General features: G+C 47.3%; 1 protein-coding gene across 4 annotated transcripts in view; it reads right to left on the bottom strand.

The window, feature by feature from the left end:
- Nucleotides 1-27,425, bottom strand: part of VDAC1 (voltage dependent anion channel 1) — a 103,578-nt gene that overhangs the window by 39,252 nt on the left and 36,901 nt on the right. Inside the window, exon 2 of one of the 4 annotated variants that reach the window (XM_063611694.1) lies at nucleotides 4,686-4,874. The exons of 2 other annotated variants lie outside the window; for them this stretch is intronic. The gene's annotated coding sequence lies outside the window, so the exon portion shown is untranslated. Of the gene's footprint in view, nucleotides 1-4,660; nucleotides 4,875-27,425 lie in introns of all 4 variants that reach the window. One more of the 4 variants, XM_063611695.1, reaches the window with a different exon arrangement.

The raw sequence follows: 27,425 nt of genomic DNA, 5'->3' as shown, positions 1-27,425 counted from the left end.
AAGAAATGTATTAAGTATTAATGAAGTATTTATGGGAATTTATCAATTCTTTTTTTTTTTTTTTTTTTTTTTTTTTGAGGTGGAGTCTTGCTCTGTAGCCCAGGCTGGAGTGCAGTGGCATGATCTTGGCTCACTGCAACCTCCGCCTCCCAGGTCCTGGTTCAAGCAATTCTCCTGCTTCAGCCTCCCAAGTAGCTGGGATTACAGGTACATGACACCACGCCCAGCTAATTTTTGTATTTTTAGTAGAGATGGGGTTTCACCGTGTTGGCCAGGCTGGTCTCGAACTCCTGACCTTGTGATCTGCCGGCCTCAGCCTCCCAAAGTGCTGGGATTACAGGTGTGAGCCACCGCACCCAGCCAGAATTGATCAATTCTTATAAATTGAAACACAATTATTAAGTTGTGTTTCTGTTTATGAGACTATAAGTGATTTTTTCCTTTGGCTCTTTTTACATTTCCCAAATATTCTTTTGTTTGTTTGGTTTGTTTTGTTTTGTTTTTTGAGACAGAGTCTCCCTCTGTCACCCAGGCTGGAGTTCAGTGGCACCATCTCGGGTCACTGCAACCTCCACCTCCCGAGTTAAGCTATTCTCATGCCTCAGCCTCCCAAGTAGCTGTGACTACAGGTGCGTGCCACCACGTCTGGCTAATTTTTGTATTTTTAGTAGAGACGTGGTTTTGCCACGTTGGCCAGGCTGGTCTCAAACTCCTAACCTCAAGTAATCAACCTGCCTCGGCCTCCCAAAGTGCTGGGATTACAGGCATGAGCCACCATGCCCGGCCTCCAAATATGCTTTAATGAGGACATAATACCTTGATTATAAAAAGAACGAACTTTTTTCAGCTTTAGGAAAGTTATATGAGGTTCATCAGGAGATGTGTGAAGTGATACAATCCTTCTGAAAAGCAATTAGGCTATATGCAATCAGAATCATAATCCTATTCCACCCCCCTTGACCTGCTGCTGGGAACCCACGCTAAGACCATCATTGTAAGTATGGGGAATGCCTGCTGCAGGAAAATGGACAGCAGCCCAGGACGGAACACAACCTAGTTTCCAGCTTGGGCATATTGAATCACTCACAACCTTGAGGAAATATGGTTACAAAAACTTCCTGTGGGGGTCCAGGCACAGTGGCTCACACCTGTAATCCCAGCACTTTGGGAGGCTGAGGCGGGCAGATCACCTGAGATCAGGAGTTTGAGACCAGCCTGGTCAACAAGATGAAACCCTGTCTCTACTAAAAATACAAAAATTAGCCAGGCGTAGTGGTAGCGCCTGTAATCCCAGCTACTTAGGAGGCTGAGGCAGGACAATGGCTTGAACGTGAGAGGCAGAGGTTGCAGTAAGCCGAGATCACACCATTGCACTCCAGCCTGGGGGACAAGAGCGAGACTTTGTCTCAAAACAACAACAACAACAACAAATTTCATGTGGGGAAGTATTTCTGTTACAATGTTAATGGAAGGCAATCTATGTTCAGTATTACTGCAGCCCCAACATTAAAAACTGTGGAGGCAAACTGTGGTAAGTACAACAATGGCCCTCCAAGGATATCCACATCCTGCTCACTGGAACCTGTGAATGTAAAAAACAAAACAAAAACTATTTCATTGAGATAGGATTGCATATAAAAAGCTGTACATATTTAATATATATATATGTAGATGAGTTTGGAGATAAGTATATTTCCATGAAACCATCATCACCATAAAGCATATAAACATACCCAACACCTCCCAAAGTTTCCTCCCCCACCCGCATTCCCTTTTTTTGTAGGAGCACTTAAGATCTATCTTCTTGGCAAATCTAAGTATACAATGCAGTATTGTTAGCTGTAGGCACTGTGATGTATAGTAGATAATGATTAGTGATGATGAATTTTTTAATATGTTTCTTGGCCACTTGTATGTCTTCTTTTGAGAAGCACCTGTTCATGTCCTCTGCCCACATTTTTTGCTTTGTTTTTAGTAGAGACGGGGTTTTGCCATGTTGCCCAGGCTGGTCTCGAACTTCTGAGCTCAGGCAATCTGCCTGCCTCAGCCTCCCAAAGTGCTGGGATTACAGGTGTGAGCCACTGCGCCCGGCCCCCTCTGCCCTCTTTTTAATGGGGTTATTTGTTTTTTTTGCTTGTTGAACTGTTTAAGTTCCTTATAGATTCTGGATATTAGACCTTTTGTCAGATGCATAGATCTCCAGAATTTATTTATCTGGCATAACTAAACCTTATACCATCTGATCATCACCTCTCCATTTTCCCTTCCCTCCAGCCCTGAAAATTACCATTGTACTCTCTGCTTCTATGAGTGTGATTATTTTAGATTGTACATTTAAGTGAGATCATACAGATGTTACGGATCTTGACATGGGGGGATTGTCCTAGATCATCCAAGTGGGCCCAATGTAATCACAAGAATGTCATCACAAGTTCCTTTTTTTTATTTTATTTTAGACAGAGTCTCACTCTGTCACCCTGGCTGGAGTGCAGTGGCATGATCTCAGCTCACTGCAACCCCTGCCTCCCGGGTTCCAGCAATTCTCCTGCCTCAGCCTCCCAAGTAGCTGGGACTACAGGTGCCCGCCACCAGGCCCAGCTAATTTTTGTATTTTTAGTAGAGACGAGGTTTCACCATGTTGGCCAGGCTGGTCTCAAACTCCTGACCTCAGATGATCCACCCACCTCAGCCTCCCAAAGTGCTGGGATTACAGGCATGAGCCACCATGCCCGGCCTACAGTTCTTATAAGAGGAAGACAAGAGGGTCAGAGTGAGAGAAAGTGATTTAATGACAGAAGCAGAGTGGGGCAGGGGTGGGGAGAGAGACAGAGAGAGAAAGAAAGAGAGAGAGAAAGAAAAGAAATAAAGAAAGAAAGAAGAAAGAGAGAGAGAGAGAGACACAGAGAGAGAGAGAGATTGGAGATGCTACACCGCTAGCTCTGAAGATGTAGGAAGGAGCCATGAGCCAAGGAATGCATGCAACCTATAGAAGCTGAAAAAGACAAGGAAACAGATTCTCCTCCCAAGGCCTCCAGAAGGAGGTGGCCCTGATGCCCCCTTAATGTTAGCCCAGAGAGACTGATTTCAGACTTCTGACCTCTAGAACTGTAAAATGATAAATCTGAGTTGTTTAAACCACAGAGTCTGTGGTTCACAGTTACAACACAATAGGAAGTGTTACAACAGCAATAGGAAACTAATATACAACCTCTAAAAGACAGTTCTAGAAATGATTTATTAGAATGGGTCTATAGTATGAATGTTTATCTCCCAAAATTGATATGTTGAAATCCTAAGTCCCAAGATGATGGTATTAGGAGGCAGAGCTTTTGAAATGTAATTATCATTAGGGCAGACGCCTGAGAGCTCGTTCACCCTTTCCACCATGTAAAGACACAGTTAGAAAGTATCATCTATGTGATACAAGCAAATGGAAAAACACTCCATGCTCATGGATTGGAAGAATCAATATCATTAAAATGTCCATACTGCCAAAAGCAATCTGCAGATTTAATCCTGTTCCTAACAAACTAACAACATCATTTTTCACAGAATTAGAAAAAAAAACTACTATAAAATTTATATTAAACAAAAAAAAAGAGCCAGAATAACCAAAGGATCCTAAGCAAAAATAACAGAATTGGAGGCATCACATTACCTGACTTCCAGCTATACTAAAAGGCTACAATAACCCAAACAGCATAGTACTGGTACAAAAACAGACACATAGACCAGTGGAACAGAATAGAGAACACAGAAATAAAGCCACCCTTCTACAACCAACTAATCTTCAACAAGTTGGACAAAAATAAGCAATGGGGAAAGGACTCCCTATTTAATAAATGGTACTGGAATAACTGGCTATCCATATACAGAAGAATGAAACTGGACCCCTGCCTATCACCATATACAAAAATTAACTCAAGACGAATTAAAGACTTAAATGTAAGACTTCAAACAATTAAAATCCTAGAAGAAAACCTAGGAAATACCCCCCTGGGCATCAACCATGGCAAAGAATTTATAAATGACTAAGTCCTCCAAAGTAGTTACAGCAAAACAAAAATCAGCCTGGACAACGTGGCAAAAACCCGTCTGTACAAAGAATACAAAAATTAGCCTGGCATGGTGGCGCACACCTGTAGTCTCAGCTACTCAGGAAACTGAGGTGAGAGGATCACTTGAGTCCAGGAGGTCGAGGCTGCAGTCAGCTATGATCGCACCACTGCACTCCAGCCTTGGTGACAGAGTGAGACAGTGTCTCAAAAAAAAAAAAAAATTGACAAGTGGAACCTAATTAAACTTGAGAGCTTCTGCACAGCAAAAGAAACTGTCAACAAAGTAAACAGACCACCTGCAGAATGGGAGAAAATATTTACAAACGGCCGGGCGCGGTGGCTAACGCCTGTAATCCCAGCTACTCGGGAGGCTGAGGCAGGAGAATCACTTGAATCTGGCAGGTGGAGATTGCAGTGAGCTGAGATCGTGCCACTGCACTCCAGCCTGGGTGACAAAGTGAGACTCCGTCCCCCATCCCACCCCCCCAAAAAAAGTGGGCAGAGGACATGAACAGGCACTTCTCAAAAGAGGACACACGGCCGGGCATGGTGGCTCATGCTTGTAATCCCAGCACTTTGGGAGGCCAAGGTGGGCGGATTACCTGAGGTCAGGAGTTTGAGACCAACCTGGCCAACATGGTGAAACTCGACTCTACTAAAAATACAAAAATTATCCAGGCGTGGTGGCGCGCGCTTGTAATCCCAGCTACTCAGGAAGCTGAGGCAGGAGAATCACTTGAATCCGGGGGGTGGAGGTTGCAGTGAGTCGAGGTCGTGCCACCACACTCCAGCCTAGATGACAGAGTGAGATTCCATCTCAAAAAAAAAAAAAAGACATACAAGTGGTCAACAAACATGAAAAACTGTTCATCATCACTAATCATCAGATAAATGCAAATCAAAACCACAATGAGTACCACCTCACACCAGTCAGAATGGGTATTATTAAAAAGTTAAAAAATAGATGTTGGAGAGACTGCAGAGAAAGGATGCTTATACACTGCTGGTGGGAATGTAAATTAGTTCAGCCAGTGTGGAGAACAGTTTGGATATTTCTCAAAGAACTAAAAATAGAACTACCATTCCACCCAAAGGAAAATAAGTTATGGCTGGGCGCGGTGGCTCACGCCTCTAATCCCAACACTTTGGGAGGCTGAGGCAGGCAGATCACGAGGTCAGGATTTCAAGACCAGCCTAGCCAACATAGTGAAACCCAGTCTCTACTAAAAATACAAAAATTAGCCAGGCATGGTGGTGCACGCCTGTAGTCTCAGCTGCTCGGGAGGCTGAGGCAGGAGAATCGCTTGAACTCGGGAGGTGGAGTTTGCAGCGAGCCGAGATCATGCCACTGCACTCCAGCTTGGGCAACAGAGTGAGACTTCATCTCAAAAATAGAAACTAAATCATTCTACCAAAAAGACACATGCACATGTAGGTTTGTCACAGCGTGATTCACAATAACAGAGACATGGAGTCAACCTAGGTGCCCATCAGTGGTGGATGGAATAAAGAGAATGTGGTACATATATATGACAGAATACTACACAGTCATTAAAAAAATAATGAAATCACGTCCTTTGTAGCAACATGGATGTAGCTGGAGGCCATTATTCTAAGTGAATGAATGCAGGAATAGAAAACCAAATACTGCATGTTCTCACTCATAAGTGGGAGCTAAACATTGGATACACATGGACATAAATATGGGAACAATAGACACTGTGGACTACAAGAGAGGGGAGAGAGGGAGAGAGGGGGGCAAGGGTTGAAAAACTACCTGTTGGGTACTATGCTCAATACCTGGATGACAGGTTCAATCATACCCCAAACCTCAGCACCATACAATATACCCTTGTAACAAATCTGCACATGTAACCCCTGAATCTAAAAGAAAAATTGAAAAAAGAAAAATAAAGTACCATCTATGAACCAGAGAGCAAGCCCACAACACACACTGAATCTTCTGGTACATTGATCCTGAACTTCCAGCCTCCAGAACTGTGAGAAATAACTTTGTTATTTATAAGCTACCCAGTCTATGGCATTTTGTTATAGCAGCCTGGATGAACTAAGACAAATGGCAAGGTTGTAAGGGGCACCTGTAATCCCAGCTATTCAGGAGGCTGAGGCAGGAGAATCGCTTGAACAATTTTTTTTTCTTTTTTGAATCGCTTTTTTTTGAGATGGAGTCTCGCTCTGTCACCCAGGCTGGAGTGCAATGGCGCGATCTCAGCTCACTGCAACCTCTGCCTCCCGGGTTCAAGTGATTCTCCTGCCTCAGCCTCCTGAATAGCTGGGACTACAGGTGCATGCCACCACGCCTGGCTAATTTTTATATTTTTAGTAGAGACGGGGTTTCACCATGTTAGTCAGGATGGTCTCGATCTCCTGACCTCATGATCCACACACCTCGGCCTCCCGAAGTGCTGGGATTACAGGCGTGAGCCACCGTGCCCGCGCCCCCACCCCCTCCCCGCCTTTTTTTTTTTTTTTTCTTAATGCAGAATCTCCTCTCACTCTGTCGCCCAGATTGGAGTGCAGTAGAGTGATCTCGGCTCACTACAACCTCCACCTCCCAGGTTCAAGTAATTCTCCTGCCTCAGCCTCCCGAGTAGCTGGGATTATAGGCGCACGCCACCACGCCCAGCAATTTTTGTATTTTTAGTAGAGATGGGGTTTCACCATGTTGGACAGGCTGGTCTGGAATTCCTGACCTCAGGTGATCCGCCCGCCTCGGCCTCCCAAAGTGCTGGGATTACAGGCATGAGCCACTGCACCCAGCCGGCCTTTTTCTTTTATTCTCCCTGCTTTCCAACTTTTAAAAAAATATTTATGGCCGAGCGCCATTGCACTCCAGCCTGGGTGACCAGAGCAAAACTCTGTCTCAAAATAAATAAATAAATATTTATAATTATTTATTTATTTTGAGACAAGGTCTGGATCTGTTGCCCAGGCTGGAGTGTAGTGGCATGATCCTGGCTCACTGCAACTTCTGCCTCCTGGACTGAAGCCATTCTCCCACCTCAGCCTCCCAAGTAGCTGGGACTACAGGTCCCACCACATCCAGGTAATTTTTTTTTTTTTTTGAGACGGAGTCTCACTCTGTCGCCCAGGCTAGAGTACAATGGCACGATCTCAGCTCACTCCAACCTCTGCCTCCCGGGTTCAAGCGATTCTCCTGCCTCAGCCTCCCAAGTAGCTGGGACTACAGGTGCACGCCACCACATCCAGCCAATTTTTGTATTTTTAGTAGAGACGGGGTTTCACCATATTGGCCAGGCTGGTCTCGAACTCCTGACCTTGTGATCTGCCTGCCTCAGCCTCTCAAAGTACTGGGATTACAGGCATGAGCCACGGTGCCCTGTCTACACCCAGGCAATTTTTGTATTTTTTGTAGAGATGGGGGTTTGCCATGTTGCCCAGGCTGGTCTCGAACTTGTAAGCTCAAGCAATCTGCCCATCTCAGCTTTCCAAGGTGCTAGGATTACAGACATGAGCCCCCACACCTGGCCTCCAACTTTTAAAGGAGGTCTCCAACTTTTAAAGGAGGCCGGGTGTGGTATTAAAATCAAACAATCAGGAAAGAGGCAGGGATTCTTGCTGCATAAGACAGATTGCAATTTGGGGTAAGTGCAGATCTCATTATTATTGTACAGCAAACTCGGGCCCAGTGCTGGTAACTGTGACGTTCTCTGAGAGGGACTGTGTGTGCCTGTGCACATGGCTGTGATGGGGAGTGGGTGTTGTAAGGAGAACTGGCCTGGGGCTGGAATCCTACCAGAAAATTCTGAGTTGAGAAGGCAAGGGCTTCCCCCTTTGCTCAGCACACTCTGGTCCCTGATAAAGGCTAAAGAAAAGCAGGAAAAAATTAGGCTGGGATCCCTTTGTATTGCAAAGGATGTGGAACCCCTTCTCCAGACCCCACCAGTGAGTGGACCCAAGCAGTTTTTCCTTGAGCCAAAAATGGAGCTGTCTTGGCCGGGTGTGGTGGCTCACGCTTGTAATCCCAGCACTTTGGGAGGCCGAGGCGGGCGGATCACGAGGTCAGGAGATCGAGATCATCCTGGTTAACACGGTGAAACCCCGTCTCTACTAAAAATACAAAAAATTAGCCGGGTGCGGTGCCGGGCGCCTGTAATCACAGCTACTCTGGAGGCTGAGACAGGAGAATGGCGTGAACCCGGGAGGCAGAGCTTGCAGTGAGCCAAGATCGCGCCACTGCGCTCCAGCCTGGGTGACAGAGTGAGACTCCGTCTCGAAAAAAAAAAAAAAAATGGAGCTGTATCTTCCACTTGACTTGCATTTACGCCTAAGTGGCTGGGACTTGAAGAATGTCCCAGTTTCTGTCACCACGGCCTCTGCTAATGGGCACCACTTTGTTTTTTATTATTTAAAATGTGGACAAATGCAAGGACAGGCAGCATGAAAAATACAAAAATAAAAATAAAATGTGGATGAGGCCAGATGCAATTAAAATGGCCTGGCGTCTTGGTGCCAGCCTGGTAGAGCTGCACAGGGTGCTGGCTTTCAGGCACTGTCTGTCCAAACCTGCTGTGTAGGGTCATGTGGCTTACACACTGCATCAGCACAGGGGATGTGTAGGGCTGAGACCCTGGCCATGCACGGCTTGCAAGCTTGGATTCTGACCAGACTATGTCAGCCACAAGGAAAGGGCTGTGTTTCTGCTTTCACAGTCTGTAGGGGGCATGGCAGCAAGGCCCATGTGCCCCTCTCCTGGGCATGTTCTTCCCTTCTCATTCTCTGGTCTCTGCTTAAACGGGACCTTCGTGAATCTACCTTCCCTGCCACAAAATCTAACACAGGTTCTTTTCTCCTCTCTTTCCTTATTCTGAGCTCAGCCGTCTGTTTCCTTCATAGCTTGTAGCAACTTATAAGTATTTCAAGCCGGGCGCAGTGGCTCATGCCTGTAATCCCACCACTTTGGGAGGCTGAGGCGGGTGGATCACCTGAGGTCAGGAGTTCGAGACCAGCCTAGCCTGACCAACATGGAGAAACCCCATCTCTACTAAAAATATAAAATTAGCCAGGTGTAGTGGCACATGCCTGTAATCCCGGCTACTCGGGAGGCTGAGGCAGGAGAATCACCTGAACCTGGGAGGTGGAGGTTGCGGTGAGCCGAGATCGTGCCATCGCACTCCAGCCTGGGCAACAAGAGCAAAACTCCATCTCAAAAAAAAAAAAAAGTATTTCATCATTGGTTTGCTCCGGCTTCCTCAGTAGAGTGAGGACGTGAGGGCAGGGACCAGCTCTGCTTTGTCCATGCTTGTGTCTTTTCCGTAGTGCCTGCCACGCCTTAGGTATTACTAATACCTAATAAATAATAAATGGTGAGTAAACAAATAACTGAATAGGCCGGGCGCGGTGGCTCACGCTTGTAATCCCAGCACTTTAGGAGGCCGAGGCGGGCAGATCACCTGAGGTCAGGAGTTCAAGACCATCCTGGCCAACACGGTGAAACCCCGTCTCTACTAAAAATACAAAAAATTAGCCGGGCGTGGTGGCGGGCGCCTGTAGTCCCAGCTACTCAGGAGGCTGAGGCAGGAGAATGGCGTGAACCCGGGAGGCGGAGCTTGCAGTGAGCCGAGATTGCGCCACTGCACTCCAGCCTGGGCGACAGAGCGAGACTCCGTCTCAAAAAAAAATAAAATAACTGAATAGATGATGAATGACGTGTGGCATAAAGGCAGGTGACTGACGTAGAGGGGCTTATCACCCCTCTATGCAGGTTGCACACTGTGTTAGTCTGTGTTTGTGTTGCCATGAAGAAATACCTGAGGCTGGGTAATTTATAAAGAAAAGAGGTTTAATTGGCTCATGGTTCTTCTGCAGGCTGCACAAAAAGCATGGTGCAGACATCTGCTCAGCTTCTGGTGAGGCCTGTGAGTGTCTTCTAATGAGGAAGCTTCCAATTATGGCGGAAGGCCAACAAGGAGCAGGTACATCATGTGGCAAGAGCGGGTGCAAGAGAGAGAAGGAGGAGGTCCCAGATTCCTTCAAACAACCAGCTCTAGCATGAACTAACAGAGCATGAACTCACTCATTACCTTGCAGAGGGCACCAAGCCATTCATGAGGGATCTGCCCCCATGACTAAAACACCTCCCACCAGGCCCCACCTCCAACACTGGGGCTCACATTCCAACATGAGATTTGGAGGAGACACATATCCAAACCATATCACACACTTGGGGGACAGCTATAGGAATCATGCCTCTTGGGTTGTCAATCTGCCAGAAACAATGGACTCACACCCTTGGCGTGGGCTGGGGACTGTTTAGTCTGCCTGTGGAGTAAATAATTTAACCTTGCCCAAGGAGAGCCTTGGCCTTTGCCCTCAGCTTCCAGAAGGTAATCTCTAAGCCCTTGCAATGTCATGCCAGATAGGAGGATATTTAGGGCAGAGGCTGGCCACACCAGATAAATGAACAATGTGATTTAGGGTGGAGTTGGCCACATTGGATAAACTAATATGTGATTCAGGGTGAGGACTTTGAGTCAAGCATGCTCAGCTGGATCTCTGGAGAATGGAGACGATGTCAGCCCTGTGGGCATTTGACCAGGGAGCCCCAGTAAAAACTCTAGGTCCCAAGGCTCGGGTGAATTTTCCTGGTTGGCAAGACTCCATGTGTACCCCTACACATCATCGCCTGGAGGAATGCACACCCTCCATATGCCTCCATCAGGAAAGGACAATGGAAGGTCTGTGTTTGGAACCCTCCTTGACTCTGCCCCATGCATCTCCCGCTTGGCTGATTTTGATCTACATCCTTCCCCTGTAATAAAATGTTACTGTTAGGATAAGATCGCACTGGGTCCCTCCAATGACTTGTAAAATGTGTGAAGGTGTTGGAATGAAAATGGAGTCATTTGTGTTAACAAAAAAACAAGCAAACAAAAAAAAACCCTACAAGTAGACACAGAGAAGGCCGTGAACGGAAGGTTCTCCTGCATGTACACCTAATTCAAGAATGATCACAAAAGACTGCAAAAACCACAACTTTGGCCAGCCACAGTAGCTCCCATCTGTAAACCCAGCACTTTGGGAGTCTAAGGGAAGCGGATTGCTTGAGCCCAGGAGTTCAGGACCAGCCTGTGAAACATAGTGAGACTCTGTTTCTATGAAAAATAAAAAAATATTAGCCAGATATAGTGGGGAACACCTGTAGTCCCAGCTACTGAGGAGGCTGAAGTAGGTGGATTACTTAAGCCCAGGAGATTAAGGCTGCAGTGAGCCATGATCCTACCACTGTGATCCAGCCTGGGTGACAGAGCAAGACTCTGGCTCAAACAAACAAAAAATGGAGTATTTATTTCCCCACCTCCTACCCTTCCAGGCAGCAACATAACAGAAGCCACATTTCTCTACCTAAGGCTACAACAACTCTAACGTTGCACTGTCCCACAGCTGCCCCAACCCCCATCCCATACGCACATGCACCTGAATGAGGACTGGCTTCTCCTGGCTGACTGAGGCCTGGTATCAAACCAAGCAGCTGGCCTGTCTGAGACCACACTGCTTATGGGCTCTTATTTCTCTAGCCTCCTCCTGAATCTGGAGAGGACTTGCTTCCTCCATAGCCCCACACCAACACCTCCCCCTCTGTCCTGGTTGCCAGGGAGGACTTTCTCTCTGACATGGACAATAACAGGTAGATACACAATAAATTAATAGCCAGGTTGGCCAATGAGGCTGCAAGTGCCCCTGCCTTTGTCCTCACCCCATCCTTTCATATCCCCCATCACCTACTCTCTGGCCTTTCCTGCTCGAAGAGAGACTCTGTGGGGAGGGGTACGCTGACCATCAGGATTTTCTCTGGAAATATCATAGCTTTCCTAAAACTCATTCAGTCCCACGTTTTTTTAATGCCACTGTTTCGCCAAGCCACAGATGCAGCCTTTCCTGCCAGAGCCAGCATAGTCAGAGGCAGCAACAGCCTCAGATGCCTCTCAAAGTCCAAAAGTTTCAGGTTCGAATCTAAACCTAGCAGCCTGCCACCCAACCTGTTACAAAACAGGTTCTTCCATGACTCCGCCGCTCACCCCTCCCCAGCTCCTGTTCACCCCCGAGGAAATATTTGCTTCCCCTTAACTGTGCTCAAGTCTCCTCCCCATCACCACAGCCAAGGACCCCACCCCTTGTCTCCCTAAACCCCAAACATAAACTTCCCAATTCCGCACACAGTAAATCTGAAGAGGGAGAGAATCCAGCTTTGCTTCCTCCCTACTTGGTGTGGCTTCAGTGTCATCCTGCCCAGTCATAAGGCCCTGGGCCATGTAACCTCTCCACAAGCCTCAAAAGGTACATAAACATGCTGCATTTTTCAGGGATTATGGAACAGGTTTCTTTTTATTGTTGTTGTTTTGTTTTGTTTTTTTTCTGAGACGGAGTCTCGCTCTGTCGCCCAGGCTGGAGTGCAGTGGCGCGATCTCGGCTCACTGCAAGCTCCGCCTCCCAGGTTCACGCCATTCTCCTGCCTCAGCCTCCCAAGTAGCTGGGATTACAGGCGCCCGCCACCACGCCCGGCTACGGAACAGGCTTCTTTACAGAGCCTTCTGGGGAGGCCAGGCATGGTGGCTCACTCCCGTAATCCCAGAACTTTGGGAGTCCGAGGTGGGAGGATTGCTTGAGCCCAGGAGTTTGAGACCAGCCTGGGCAACATAAGGAGACCTTGTCTCTACAAAAAATACAAAAAAAAATTGCCAGGCACGGTGGTGTGCAACTGTAGTCCCAGCTACTCGGGAAGCTGGAGTGGGAGGATCACCTGAGCCCTGGGAGGATCACCTGAGCCCCGGGAGTTCAAGGCTACAGTGAGCTGTGATCGCACCACTGCACTCCAGCCTGCGTGACAGAATGAGACCTTGTCTTTTTTTTTATTATTATTATTATACTTTATGTTTTACTGTACATGTGCACAACATGCAGGTTTGTTACATAGGTATACATACGCCACGTTGGTTTGCTGCACCCATCAACTCATCATTTACATTAGGTATTTCTCCTAATGCTATCCCTCCCCCAGCCCCCCACCCTCCAAAGGCCCTGGTGTGTGATGTTCCCCGCCCTGTGTCCAAGTGTTCTCATTGTTCAGTTTCCACCTCTGAGTGAGAACATGTGGTGTTTGGTTTTCTGTCCTCGTGATAGTTTGCTGAGAATGATGGTTTCCAGCTTCATCCATGTCCTTGCAAAGGACGTGAACTCATTCTTTTTTATGACTGCATAGTATTGAGACCTTGTCTTAAAAAAAAAAAAAAGAAAAAATAAGCCTTCTGGGGAAATAAAGCTACCAAGGTCTTAAGAGACACAGGATGTCTTAAAGGAAAAACCAGCCCAAGAAACTTCCATCTTAGAGCATAGAAATGGGAAGGCGATGACACCTTACCACAAAATGTGGTGCACATGAGAATCACCTGCATGGCTGCTGGGATGTGCAGGTGGGGGGGCCTAGCCCCTAGCCCCTGGAAGTTCTCCATTAATACTTCTGGGGTGGGGCTGGCACCTGTATTTCTCACAAGCACCCAAGTAATACTGGAGCAGTAGGCTCAGAGAAAGGCTGTGATTTTTTTTTTTTTTTTTTCAGACAGAATCTCACTCTGTCGCCCAGGCTGGAGTGCAATGGCATGATCTTGGCTCACTGCAACCTCTGCCTCCCGGCTTCAAGTGATTCTCCTGCCTCAGCCTCCTGAGTAGCTGGGGTTACAGGCATGTGCCATCACGCCAGCTAATTTTGTATTTTTAGTAGAGACGGGGTTTCTCCATGTTGGTCCAGCTGGTCTGAAACTCCTCACCTCAGGTGATCTGCCCGTGTCACCCTCCCAAAGTGGTGGGTTACAGGCGTGAGCCACTGTGCCCGGCTGAAAGGCTGTGACCTTACACAGTATCATGGAAAGAAGTTCAGGATGTGGCTGCTGTAAACACCAGCTCCCTGGGGTGTTGAAAAAATCAATTCAGAAAATTATTATTTACATCCATGTCTTCATTCATTTTGTACTGCTATAACAATACCACAGACTGGGTAATTTATAATAAACAGAAATTTATTGGCACACAGTTCTAGAGATTGGGAAGTTTGATATTAAGATGCTGCCATCTGGCGAGGGCCTTCTTGTATATCATCCCATAGTGGAAGAGTATCACTTGGCAGAAGGGCAAAGAGAGGGAGAGAGGAAGAAAGAGGAGGCCAACCCATTTCCCAAAATAACAAGATAATGGCATTAATCCAATCATGAGGGCTCTGCCCTAAAGACCTAATCATCTCTTAAAGGTCCTACACCCCCCCCCACAGTGGAAAATTCCATCCCTTAACACATGCTCAGTAAGTGGAACAAAGCAATATGGAGAAACTCAAGTTAAGGGCCCACATGAGCGCTACGAGGATGGGGGTGGAGGTACCAGAAATTTGTGCCTTATGCAAATAAGACATCCAGCCTTCATCAGTTTCTTATAAAAGTCTTTGCATTCAACTGTAAAAATGACAAGCCCTTCACACCAGTTAGAATGATTATTAAAAAGTCAGGAAACAACAGATGCTGGTGAGGCTGTGGAGAAATAGAAACGCATTTACACTGTTGGTGGGAGTGTAAATTAGTTCAACCATTGTGGAAGACAGTATGGCGATTCCTCAAGGATCTAGAACCAGAAATAGCATTTGACCCTGCAATCCCATTACCTGGTGTATACCCAAAGGAATATAAATCATTCTACTATAAAGACACAGGCACACATACACCATGGAATACTATGCAGCCATAAAAAAAGAATGAGTTCATGTCCTTTGCAGGGACATGGATGAAGGTGGAAGCCATCATTCTCAGCAAACTAACACAGGAACAGAAAACCAAACACCAAATGTTCTCACTGATAAGTGGGAGTTGAACAATGGGAACACATGGACACAGGGAGGGGAAGATCACACACCAGGGCCTGTCGGGGTTGGGGGCAAGGGGAGGGAGAGAATTAGGACAAATACCTAATGCATACCGGGCTTAAAACCTAGATGACAGGTTGATAGGTGCAGCAGACCACCATGGCACATGTCTACCTATGTAACAAACCTACATGTTCTGCACATGTATTCCAGAACTTAAAGTAAAAAACAAACAAACAAACAAACAAACAAAAGACAACCCTCTTCTGGGCCCCCTCTCCATGGCAGATAAATAAATATGTAATTATGGATTTTGATAACTGCTTTGGAAGAAACGTTCTTCGGAACATTCATTCATTCAACAAATATTTATTGAGCTCCTACCATGGGCCAGGCCCTCTGCTAGGTGTTGGAGACTCAGGAATGCACAAAATAAATGTGGTTCCTCCCCTCTTGGCACTTACTGTCTAGGGGGCAAGACTGACAGCAAAAAGAGTATGATGGCAAGTATTGATAAGGCAGAGTGGGCATAAGGGATGAGGGCTACTCAGGACTGTCACGGAAGGCCTCTCCAAAGAGGTGACTTACAAGCAGAAATGAATGAAGTGGGCTGGGCACAGCGTCTCATGCCTGTAATCTCAGCACTTTGGGAGGGCAAGGTAGGCAGATCACCTGAAGTCAGGAGTTTGAGACCAGCCTGGCCAACATGGAGAAACCCCGTCTCCACTAAAAATACAAAAAAAAAAAAAAAAAAAAAATAGCCAGGCATGGTGATGCACACCTGTAATCCCAGCTACTCAGGAGACTGAGGCAGGAGAATGGCTTGAACCATGAGGCAGAGGTTGCAGTGAGCTGAGATCGTGCCACTGCACTCCAGCCTGGGCAACAGAGCAAGACTCAATCTCCAGAGGGGAAAAAAAAAAAAAAATGAAGTGAGCAAGTATTTCATGGAGAGCCCTGACCTGACTTGAAGAAGGTGGGCATGGTGGATCACCTGCAAAAATGGTGGCCAGGCCGGGTGCGGTCACTCACACCTATAATCCCAGCATTTTGGGAGGCCGAGGAAGGCAGTCACTTGAGGTCAGGAGTTTGAGAGCAGCCTGGTCAACATGGTGAAACCCCGTCTCTACCAAAAAATACAAAAATTAGCCAGGTGTGGTGATGGGCACCTGTAGTCCCAGCTACTTGGGAGGCTGAAGCAGGAGAATTGCTTGAAGCTAGGAGGCAGAGGTTGCAGTGAGCCAAGCTTGCACCACTGCACTCCAGCCTGGGCGAGAGAGGGAGACCCTGTCTCAAAAAAAAAAAAAAAAAAAAAAAAACCAACGTGGCCAATTCCTCCCAACCACTTCTCTCTTCAAGAGGTAGAAACTTAAAAAAAAAAAAAAAAAAAAAAAAAAAAAAAAAGAGTAAATAAATAAAATGACTGCAGCAAAATAAAAATTTTTTAAGAGCTGGAGTCTACTCACCTCACATTTCACTGGGCATCTGTGCTGCCCTTAGAGCTTGCTCTAACCAGTGGAATGTGGTTGCAGGAACACTATGCCAGTGCTAGGCCTAGACCTGAGAAGCCAGGTAGATTCTGTTCTCTGCTTTTATAGCCCAGACCCACACTGGTAGTAAGAAATCCAATTATTCTGCTGGAGAGAGAGGCTCAGCTGCCTCTGCACCCACTCCCCTACTCCCTAGCCAGCTGAGCTACCATACATGTGAGTGAAGCCATCTAGAAGATTCCAGCCCCGGCCAAGCTCCCAGCTGAAGGCAGCCGCATGCATGGCCCCAGCCGACACCACATGGAGCAGCATGGTGAAGCCGAGCCACTGCCCTGTCCCAGGTGTGGGATGAGGGAGGCTGTGTTAGTCCGTTTTGGTGTTGCCATAAAGAAATACCTTAATTGGCTCACAGTCTGCAGGCTGTACAGGAAGCATGATGCCAGCATCTGCTTCTAGCATGGCCCTCAGGAAGCTTCCACTCACGGCAGAAGGTGAAGGGGAGCTAGGCACATCACATGGCAAAAGAGGGACCGTGGGGTTGGGAGGAGGTTGCTGTCTCTTTTAAGCAATTAGATCTCATGATAACTCTTTACCATGGGGAGGGCACCAAGCCATTCATCATTTATAAGAGGTTCACCCCCATGAGCCAAACACCTCCCACCAGGCCCCACCTCCAACACTGGGACTCGCATGTCAACATAAGATTCGGAAGGGACAAATATCTAGACCATATCAGAGGCTCAAATTGAGTTGAGGGCAGCAGTAGGGGTGGGGGAAATTGATGAATTGGACTTATTTAGGAAGTAGAGCCAGTAGGATTCAGTGACGGAGGTGATGTTTCCCTGTCTCCCTCTCTCTTATTTATTTATTTATTTTTATTTGAGTTCTCACTCTGTCACCCAGGCTGGAGTGCAGTGGTGCAATCTCAGCTCACTGCAACTCAAACTTCTGGGCTCAAGCAATCCTCCCACCTCAGCCTCCCGACTAGCTGGGACTACAGGCGCACACCACCATGCCCAGCTAATTCTCTTTTCATTTTTTTTTTCATAGAAATAGGGTCTCACTATGTTACCTAGGCTGGTCTTGAACTCCTGGCCTCAAGCGATCCTCCCACCTCAGCCTCCCAAGTGGAGGTGATGTTTCTAGCTGTGGAACTCAGGGTCTGGTCCAGCCCCTACTGGGTTGGAGGAGGGGCAGGTTTAGGGAAAGATGTGAGTTTGGGTTGCCATGGGCAGTGCCAACCTTCTGCCTTTTCCACCGAGCCTGGCCTGGAGGAGGGAGTTGCCTGGAATCACCACCAGTCTGGCCACGGGGAGTAGTTGCCAGGAAAGCAGCTAGACATGATTCCAACCCTCAGACTACCTGCCCTCATGCAAATCCAAATAGCCAAGCCCTGAATTAGAGAGATTCTAAGGGAGAGGGATCTCTGCATCTGCAGGAAAAGGGAGAGGGAAATAAACAAAGTTGACCCAACTGTTTTTAAACATCACTAAACGGCTGGGCACAGTGGCTCACACCTGTAATCCCAGCACTTTGGGAGGCCGAGGCGGGCAGATCACGAGGTCAGAAGATCAAGACCATCCTGGCTAACCGTCTAACACGGTGAAACCCCGTCTCTACTGAAAATACAAAAAATGGCCGGGCGCAGTGGCTCATGCCTGTAATCCCAGCACTTTGGGAAGCCGAGACGGGCAGATCACGAGGTCAGGAGATCGAGACCATCCTGGCTAACACAGTGAAACCCCGTCTCTACTAAAAATACAAAAAATTAGCTGGGCGCAGTGGCAGACGCCTGTAGTCCCAGCTACTCGGGAGGCTGAGGCAGGAGAATGGTGTGAACCCGGGAGGCGGAGCTTGCAGTGAGCCGAGGTCGCGCCACTGCACTCCAGCCCGGGCGACAGAGCGAGACTCCGTCTCAAAAAAAAAAAAAAAAAAGAAAAGAAAATACAAAAAATTAGCCGAGCGTGGTGGTGGGCTCCTGTAGTCCCAGCTACTCGGGAGTCTGAGGCAGGAGAATGGCGTGAACCCGGGAGGTGGAGCTTGCAGTGAGCCAAGATCGCGCCACTGCACTCCAGCCTGGGCGACAGAGCAAGACTCCATCTCAGAAAAAAAAAAATCACTAAACATTTGATCAAAGTGATAGAAAAATGTCCCATCCCCACTGACTCCCCTGGCTGACACACACCCTAGCTGGCCTTATTTGCGGCTTCCCTGGCCCAGTCTTAGAGCCAGGCCTTTACCAGCCAAGCCAGCTGCATTCCACCTGGCAGGCAAGTTGCCTCCCTGTGGACTGGAGCTGAATGAGCCACGGGTGCACTCCCACCTACTCACCAACAAGCGGCAGCACTCTCCAAGCCCGTCACCCCAAGCCTGCAGGGATCTGCGCAAAGGTAAATTCCCAAGACAGATTTTCCCCTGTGTGAAACTGGCATCAGATTCCCTCATTTACAGATGTGGAAACTGAGGCTGCTGAGGAAATGCTTCTAAGCCCGAGCTGCAAAGATTTCATTCCCACTAGAGTGTTAGGCTGGTTTTCTGACCCAGTTCCAAGGGCAACCTGACCCTGGACTCCCAGGGGCATTTGACAATATCTGGAGATGTTTTTAACTTCACAACTTTGGGGAAGAGGTGGTGCTACTAGCATCTGCCAGGTGGTGGCCAGGGATGATGCTAAACATCTTACACAGGACAGGCCCCAACCCTGCCCTACAGAGAAATGTCTAGCCCAGGATATCAACAGCGATGAGGTTGAGAAACACTGATTTAATCAGATTCTCAAGAGTCAATGGCCTGCAAAGTGCTGAGACATCCCTGGATCGGGGCCACTGGATAGGATGATCCCAGCCCTCCTCCCCCTCTGCCCCCTTAGCAGCCATGAGAGGGGCTCCCGTTGCCTCCTTCACCTGCAGATCTCTCTCATCCCTCCCTCAGACCCACTGCTTCATGAACAGTTCCTGAGTAGCAAGGTGTGCAGGCGCTGTGCCGGGCCCTGGAGAGAACACGGGGAACAAGAGAGAGACAGCCCCTCCCTGCCTTCCTTCCAGCAGCGCAGGCTGCGGGGAGAGACAAAGTATTTACAAATGTGACAAGTGCTAGTGTGGGACAAAAAAGGGACTGAGCCACAGAATAATACAGAGGGGACCAACTTAAACAAAGAAGATTGGAAAAGCCTCTGAAAAGGTGAGTGCTGAGCTAAGGTCTGAAGAAGGAGCCACCCACTTTAATTGAAAAGACAACACAACCAACACTAACTTGCATTTGTTTCAATTACCCGTGATCTTCTCCCTGCCCACCTACCATGACTGCAACTCTGTGTTATTTTTGGTATAATAAATTCATTTCCAGATCTTGTCTATTTTTTTTTTTTGACATGGAGTCTCGCTCTTGTCACCCAGGCTGGAGTGCAGTGGTGTGATCTCGGCTCACTGCAACCTCCGCCTCTTGGGTTCAAGCGATTCACCTGCCTCAGTCTTCCGAGTAGCTGGGATTACTGGCGCCCACCACCACACCCTGCTAATTTTTGTATTTTTAGTAGAGACAGAGTTTCACCGTGTTGGCCAGGCTGGTCTCGAACTCCTGACTGCAGGTGATCTGCCTGCCTTGGCCTCCCAAAGTGCTGGGATTACAGGCATGAGCCACTGTGCCTGGCCATGTCCAGGTATTTCTATAGCATTTTAGCCATGCTTTGAGTGTGTGTATACATTTATTTATTTATTTATTTATTTAGGGACAGAGTCTCACTCTCTTGTCCAGGCTGGAGTGCAGTGGCGCCATCTCGGCTCACTGCAACCACCACCTTCCAGGTTCAAGCAATTCTCCTGCCCCCACCTCCCAAGTAGCTGGGAGTACAGGCACCCGCCACCATGCCTGGCTAATTTTTATCTTTTTAGTAGGGACAGGTTTTCACCATGTTGGCCAGGCTGGTCTCGAACTCCTGACCTCAGATGATCCACCTGCCTTGGCCTTCCAAAGTGCTGGGATTACAGGCATGAACCACTGCGCCCCGCCCTGAGTGTGTATTTTGTATTGTGAGTTTTTTCTTCCATGTTGCTATGCAGGCTTGGTGATCATCATTTATAACACTGTTCAATGTTTCAATGTTCAATGTTCACTGAGGATTTTCTAAATGGTTCTCTAATTATTGTTCATTTTTTCTGTGGGAAGGAACATCCAGTCATCTAACAATGCTCAGCTCACTAATTCCTCTGGCCTGGCATTGCTCTTCCCCTTCCTTCCCTCCCGTGAATGCCTCCTGAGGTAGGTGGGATGACCGTCATTTCACAGTGGGAAGAGACCTTGCAGCCAGCCAAACCACTAGTGGGCAAATGTGACTGTACATCAGGGATCATTGATCCCTCAGCCAAGTACAGATTCCTAGGCTCTGTATCATCTGCCCAATCAGATGAGACAGTATGGAAGGTTTAAAATACGTCCACATATTCTTTGACAATCCTGCCTTCAGAAGGCAGATGCTAATTCCCCTGTCCTTGAATGTGGACCAGAGCACTCTCCTGGATCCCTCATCCTAGGAAAAGATGGCGGCATAAGGATGCTCAAGCAGCCCTGGAAGAGGCCCATGTTGGGTGGAACTGAGCCCTCCTGGCAGCAGTAGGGTGACCAATCGTTCTGGTTTGTCTAGGACAGTTCCAGTTTTCACACTGAAAGTCCCACATCCCAGGGAACCTCTTAGTCCCAGGCAAACAGAAGTGAGTGCCCATCTAACTTCTAGCGCCAACTGGCCAGCCATGTGAGTGAGCCACCTTGGAGGAGACTCCTTCAGCCCCAGCCAAGCCTTCAGATGGCTGCCCCTGACCAAACTCTTGATTGTAGCTTCATGAGAGATTCTGTGCCTAACAGCACAGCTGAGTCACCCAAGAACTCCTGACCTACAGAAAATATGTGGAGTAATAAAGGTTGATCATTGTTTTTTTTTTTTTTTTTTTTTTTTTTTGAGACGGAGTCTTGCTCTGTCCCCCAGGCTGGAGTGCAATGGCGCAATCTCAGCTCACTGCAAGCTCCGCCTCCCGGGTTCACGCCATTCTCCTGCCTCAGCCTCCCGAGTAGCTGGGACTACAGGCGCCCGCCAACACGCCCGGCTAATTTTTTGTATTTTTAGTAGAGACGGGGTTTCACCGTGTTAGCCAGGATGGTCTCGATCTCCTGACCTCGTGATCTGCCCGCCTCGGCCTCCCAAAGTGCTGGGATTACAGGCTTGAGCCACCGCGCCCAGCCGATCATTGTTTTAAGCCACTGCATTTTGGGATAATTTATTATGCCACAATATATAAGTAATACACTCAGGAATCTGTATTTTGTCACACTGTTGGGTAATTGGGCTTATGAATCAGCATTTGTGAACCACGATCTGGTCTTATTCCCTAAAGCAGCACTTTCCAATAGAACTTTCTGCAATGATAGAACAGTCGTGTATCTGTGCTGTGCAATTTGACGGTCACTAGCCAAACGTGGCTATTGAGCATTCAAAATGTGGCTGATATGACTGAGGAACTAACTTTTTAATTTGATTTAATTTTAATAAATTAAACTTGACATTTAAATAGCAGTTGTGTAGGATTCCATTTATGTAACATTCTTGAAATGACAAAAGTAGGGAGATGGAAAACAGATTAGTGGTTACCAAGGGTTAGGGATGGTGGGAAAAGGGCGGTGGGAGTGACTATAAAAGGATAGCCTGTGGGAGGTCTTTGAGATGCTGGGTTAGTTCTGTATCAATGATTAGGTGGTAGTTACATAAATCTACACATGTGAGAAAATGGCACAGAACTATACACACACATTGTACTAACATCAACTTCCCAGTTTTGATATTGCGCTACAGTAATGTAGAATGTAACCCCTTGGGAAAACTGGGTGAAGGGTACATGAGACCTCTCTCAACTACTTTTTGCAACTTCCTGAAAATCTATAATTATTTCAAAAGAAAAAGGAAAAAGGCCGGGCATGGTGGCTCACACCTGTAATCCCAGCACTTTGGGAGGCTGAAGCTAGCGGATCACCTGCGGTCAGGAGTTTGAGACCAGCCTGACCAACATGGAGAAACCCTGTTTCTACTAAAAACACAAAATTAGCTGGGCGTGGTGGTGCATGCCTGTAATCCCAGCTACTCAGGAGGATGAGGCAGGAGAATTGCTTGAACCCGGGAGGCGGAGGTCCGCGGTGAGCAAGATCGTGCCATTGTACTCCAGCCTGGGCAACAAGAGTGAAACTCCATCTCAAAAAAAAAACAAAAAAGAGAAAAGAATGTTAATATGAAATAAGCATTACATAGCACATATGGCTAGTGCCCATCATGTTGGACAGGGAGGCCCCAATAATGCATACAGCCCTCTGCAAAATCTCCTAGTCATTCAGAACTTTCAGTGGCAGAGAGCTCACCTCCTCACAAGGTTCTGTTTGAAAGCTCTAATAATAAGAAAGCTCAGACCAGCGGGTTTCAGTAAGGGTAGAAAAGTTTCCCCTCAGCTTGCTTGCTTGCTTTCTTGCTTTCTTTCCTTCTTTTTTTTTTTTTTATTTTGAGACGGAGTCTCAGTCTGTCTGCCAAGCTGGAAGCTGGAGTCCAGTAGTGACAGCAATCTCAGCACACTGCAACCTCCACCTCCCAACCTCCCAGGTTCAAGTGATTCTCCTGCCTCAGCCTCCTTAGAATCTGGGATTACAGGCACCTGCCGCCACACCTGGCTAATTTTTGTATTTTTAGTAGAGACGGGGTTTCACCATGATGGTCAGGCTGGTCTTAAACTCCTGACCTCAAGTGATCTGCCCACTTTGGCCTCTCAAAGTGCTGGGATTACAGCCATGAGCCACTGCTCCCGGCCTCTCCTCAGCTTTCTGTTTGTGCTAGAATCATGGATTATGCCTAGATTTGCTGGAACAAGGCCCCTTCCCTAGGGATCCCAAGGGACGCAACAACAGTAATGTTCCAGCTACCACTTCCATTACCATCACTCGCCACTCATGAGACAGGCTACAGGGTCCTCACGCTTTTGCCCTCAGGTGGTCCTGGATGACCACCTGGTGTGGGGATCAAGTTAGCCTTGGAAGCAGCCATTTGCAGCCCATTCCAGCTGATCAAGAAAGAACTAAGCCCAGCACAGGATTTTAGACAGTGAGGAACATTGAAGACCTCCTGGTTTTAACCCTACCTTTCGTATACGGGAAAATGAAGACTTAGAGTAAGTCTTCAGGGATTAACTTTATTAGTTTAAAAAAAAAGAATGTGTTACCTGTGGTAGACTAAATACTGACCCCCAAAGATATCCAGGTCCTAATCCTCAGAATCTGTGAATGCTGCCTTATATGGCTTAAGGGACTTTGCTGACACAAAATAAGAATTTTGAAATAGGAAAATTATCCCAGCAGGCCCTAAATGCAATCACAAGTCTGTTTATAAGAGGGAGACAGGAGATTCTATACAGAATGCAATGTGACCAGGAAAGTAAGATGCTACCCTGGGCCGGGTACAGTGGCTCAAACCTGTAATCCTAGCACTTTGGGAGGCCGAGGCAGGTGGATTGTCTGAGCTTAGGAGTTCAAGACCAGCCTCTAAACCCCATCTGTACTAAAATACAAAAAATTAGGCCAGGCGCGGTGGCTCATGCCATAATCCCAGTACTTTGGGAGGCTGAGGCAGGCGGATCACTTGAGGTCAGGAGTTTGAGACCAGCCTGGCCAACATGGTGAAACCCCGTCTCTACCAAAAATACAAAAATTAGCTGGGCGTGGTGGCAGGCGCCTGTAATCCCAGCTACTTGGGAGGCTGAGGCAGGAGAATCGCTTGAACCTGGGAGGCAGAGGTTGCATTGAGCTGAGATCACACCACTGCACTCCAGCCTGGGTGACAGGGCGAGACCCCATCTCAAAAAAAAAAAAAAAATGAACAAAAAAATTAGCTGGGTGTGGTGCCATGCACCTGTAGTCCCAGCTACTTGGGAGGCAAGAGAATTGCCTGAATCCGGGAGGTGGAAGTTGCAGTGAGCCAAGATTGTACCACTGCACTCCAGCATGGGCCACAGAGCAAGACTCTGCCTGAAAAAAAAAAAAAAAAATGCTACTCTGCCGGCTTTGAAGACACAGGAAGAGACTAAGATTTCTTGCCAAGGAATGCAAGGAGTAAGGCTCTAGAAACTGGAAAAGGCAAGGAAACAGATTCTCTCCTAGAGCCTCAGACAAACTCTGACGAACCTTGGTTCTGGTCAAGTTAAACCATTTCTGACTTGTGGCCCAAGAACAGCAAGACAATGAATGTGCCTGGTTTTAAGCCAATAAATGTATGGTAATTTGTTACAGCAGCAATAGGAAACCAATATATTACCTAACAAATCCACATCTGCACCTTTGACCCACAACCCACTCCTAGGATTCCACTCTGAAGATACACTTCCAACAGTACAAAACATACATGTGCAAGGTTATTCTGTGCAAAATTGTTTATAATTGCCAAATACTGGAAATTATCTAAATGTCCATGCACGGAAGAATGGTTGAATAAGCCACGGTATGACCCCACAATGGAGTAGTATGCAGCTATAAATAGAAAGAGGAAACTAGTACAAATTGATTCCCAAGAGATATTAACTGGAAAGAGAAAAATACAAAAGAGTATCTATGGCATGCTCCTTTTCATGTAAGAAAGAAGAGGATACAAAGAAATAAAGCCAGGAGCAGTGGATCACACCTGTAATCTCAATGCTTTGGGCAGCCAAGGTAGGAGGATCACTTGAGGCCAGGAGCTCAAGTCCAGCCTGGGCAACAGGGTGAAACTCTTTCTCTACAAAATAAAACAAAATAATGCCAGGTGCAGTGGTGCACGCCTGTAGTTCCAGCTACTCAGGAGGCTGGGACAGGAAGATTGCTTGAGCCCAGAAAGTCAAGGCTATGATTGTACCTCTGCACTACAGCCTGGGGGCAGAGTGAGAGCCCCATCTCAAAAAAGGAGAGGAGAGGAGAGCAGAGGAGGGGAGGGGAGAGGAGAGGGAAAAAGAGAAAGAAAATATACATGTATATGCTCAAGGAAATCTAGGAAGTAGAAACTGATTTTTTTTTGAGACGGTGTCTTGCTCTGTCACCCAGGCTGGAGTGCAATGGCGTGATCTCGGCTCACTGCAATCTCCACCTCCCGGGTTCAAGCTATTCTCCTGCCTCAGCCTCCCAAGTAGCTGGGACTACAGGCTCCCGCCACCATTCCAAGCTAATTTTTATATTTTTAATAGAGACGGGGTTTCACCACGTTGGCCAGGATGCTCTCGATCTCTTGACATCGTGATCCCCCAGCCTCAGCCTCCCAAAGTGCTGGGATTACAGGCATGAGCCACTGCGCCCGGCCACGGAGAAGCTAAATGTAAATAAGGTTTGTTGGCCTAGAGGGGCAGGCAGGTGCTTATAGAATAGTAAGAATGAGGAAATGTGAATGGATAGAAGTCATGCTGGGGGAGCTCCACTTTTGTAGTTCCGGGTCTTAAAACCATGACAGTATTTCACATACCAATAATACTAATTAATTAATTAATTAAAATCAATCAGGAAGTGGGTGAGCCCAAAATGGGAAAAAAAAAAAAAAAAAAAGTAAAAAAAGAACCGAAATATAGGCCGGGTGCGGTGGCTCACGCCTGTAATCCCAGCATTTTGGGAGGCCAAGGCGAGCAGATCACGAGGTCAGGAGATTGAGACCAACCTGGCTAACACGGAGAAACCTCTCTCTAGCAAAAATACAAAAAATTAGCCGGGCGTGGTGGCGGGCGCCTGTAGTTTCAGCTACTGGAGAGGCTGAGGCAGGAGGATGGCGTGAACCCGGGAGGCGGAGCTTGCAGTGAGCCGAGATCGCACCACTGCACTCCAGCCTGGGCGACAGAGCGAGACTCCATCTCAAAAAAAGAAAAAAAAAAGAAAAAAGAACCGAAATATATTAGAAATAAATAATAGAACCAGCCACATGAAAAAGGTGGGGAAGAAAAAAGCTAATCTGTATGACTTTGGAAAGCATTATTTGATTATGCATTTGTAAGACTAAAGACAAAAAGATCGAGGCACATGTTTTCAGGATCTCCTGAGGGCTGTGTCACGGGCAAAAAAAAATAAAAAGAACTCTACACATATATGTTAGTATATTTGTTTTTCAGAAGATATCGGCTAGCAATTTGAAACTACTTTCTGTGTGGAGTAGATTGTGTCCCCCAAAAGACAAGCCTAAGTCCTCACCCCTAGAGCCTATGAATGTGACCCTTGGAGACAGGATTTTCACAGATACTATCATTAAGTTAAGGATCTTGAAACGAGGGTGGGCCCCTAGCTCCAGTGACCAGTGTTCTCCGGAGAGAAAGGAGAGGCCTGACACAGGCCCTGCCAAGATTGAGGCAGAGATCCAAGCGACGTGTCCATTAGCCCAGGATGCCCAGAATGCCACGTGCTGGACGCTAGGAAGAGGCCGGGATAGGGTTTTCTCCCAGAGCCCGCAGCAGGAAACCAATATGCCTTTTCAGGCACTTTGATTTTGTACTGCTAGTCTCGAGGGTTGTGAGAAAATAAAATTTTGTGTTTGACGCCACCCAGCTTGTGATAACTTGTGCGGCTCTGGGACACTAATGCAAAGTGCATGCTGGGACCGAGCTGGTGAATAAACATGGCGGACAGTGAGAGCCAGGTTTCCACTATGGAAGAAAGGAGCTGCGAGTAAGGAAAGGAGCAAGGTTAAAATGAACCCTGTGGTGTTGAATTGGAATCTGAGGTATCGGTATACATTCATGATGTTTTCCTCTGACAACTGATCATAGGGAGAAAAATTCTTGGTTTTTATGGTAGATGGAGAGATGGGGGATATGTAGAAATGGATATACATGTGCATGTATATGTCTGTCTGAACATACACTTCCTAGCTCTGTCCACCGAGAGGGCCTAGGAGCAATGACACTCCCAACAATGAGGACATCTAGTGCCCAGATCTCGGTTTCCAAGCACTGTGCTGCAATAGCAAGGACC

Source organism: Symphalangus syndactylus, chromosome 11 (genome assembly GCF_028878055.3).
Source record: "Symphalangus syndactylus isolate Jambi chromosome 11, NHGRI_mSymSyn1-v2.1_pri, whole genome shotgun sequence".
NCBI lineage: Eukaryota > Metazoa > Chordata > Mammalia > Primates > Hylobatidae > Symphalangus > Symphalangus syndactylus.
The sequence above is the reverse complement of the archived record's forward strand: the minus strand, read 5'-3'. Positions and strand labels throughout refer to the sequence as shown.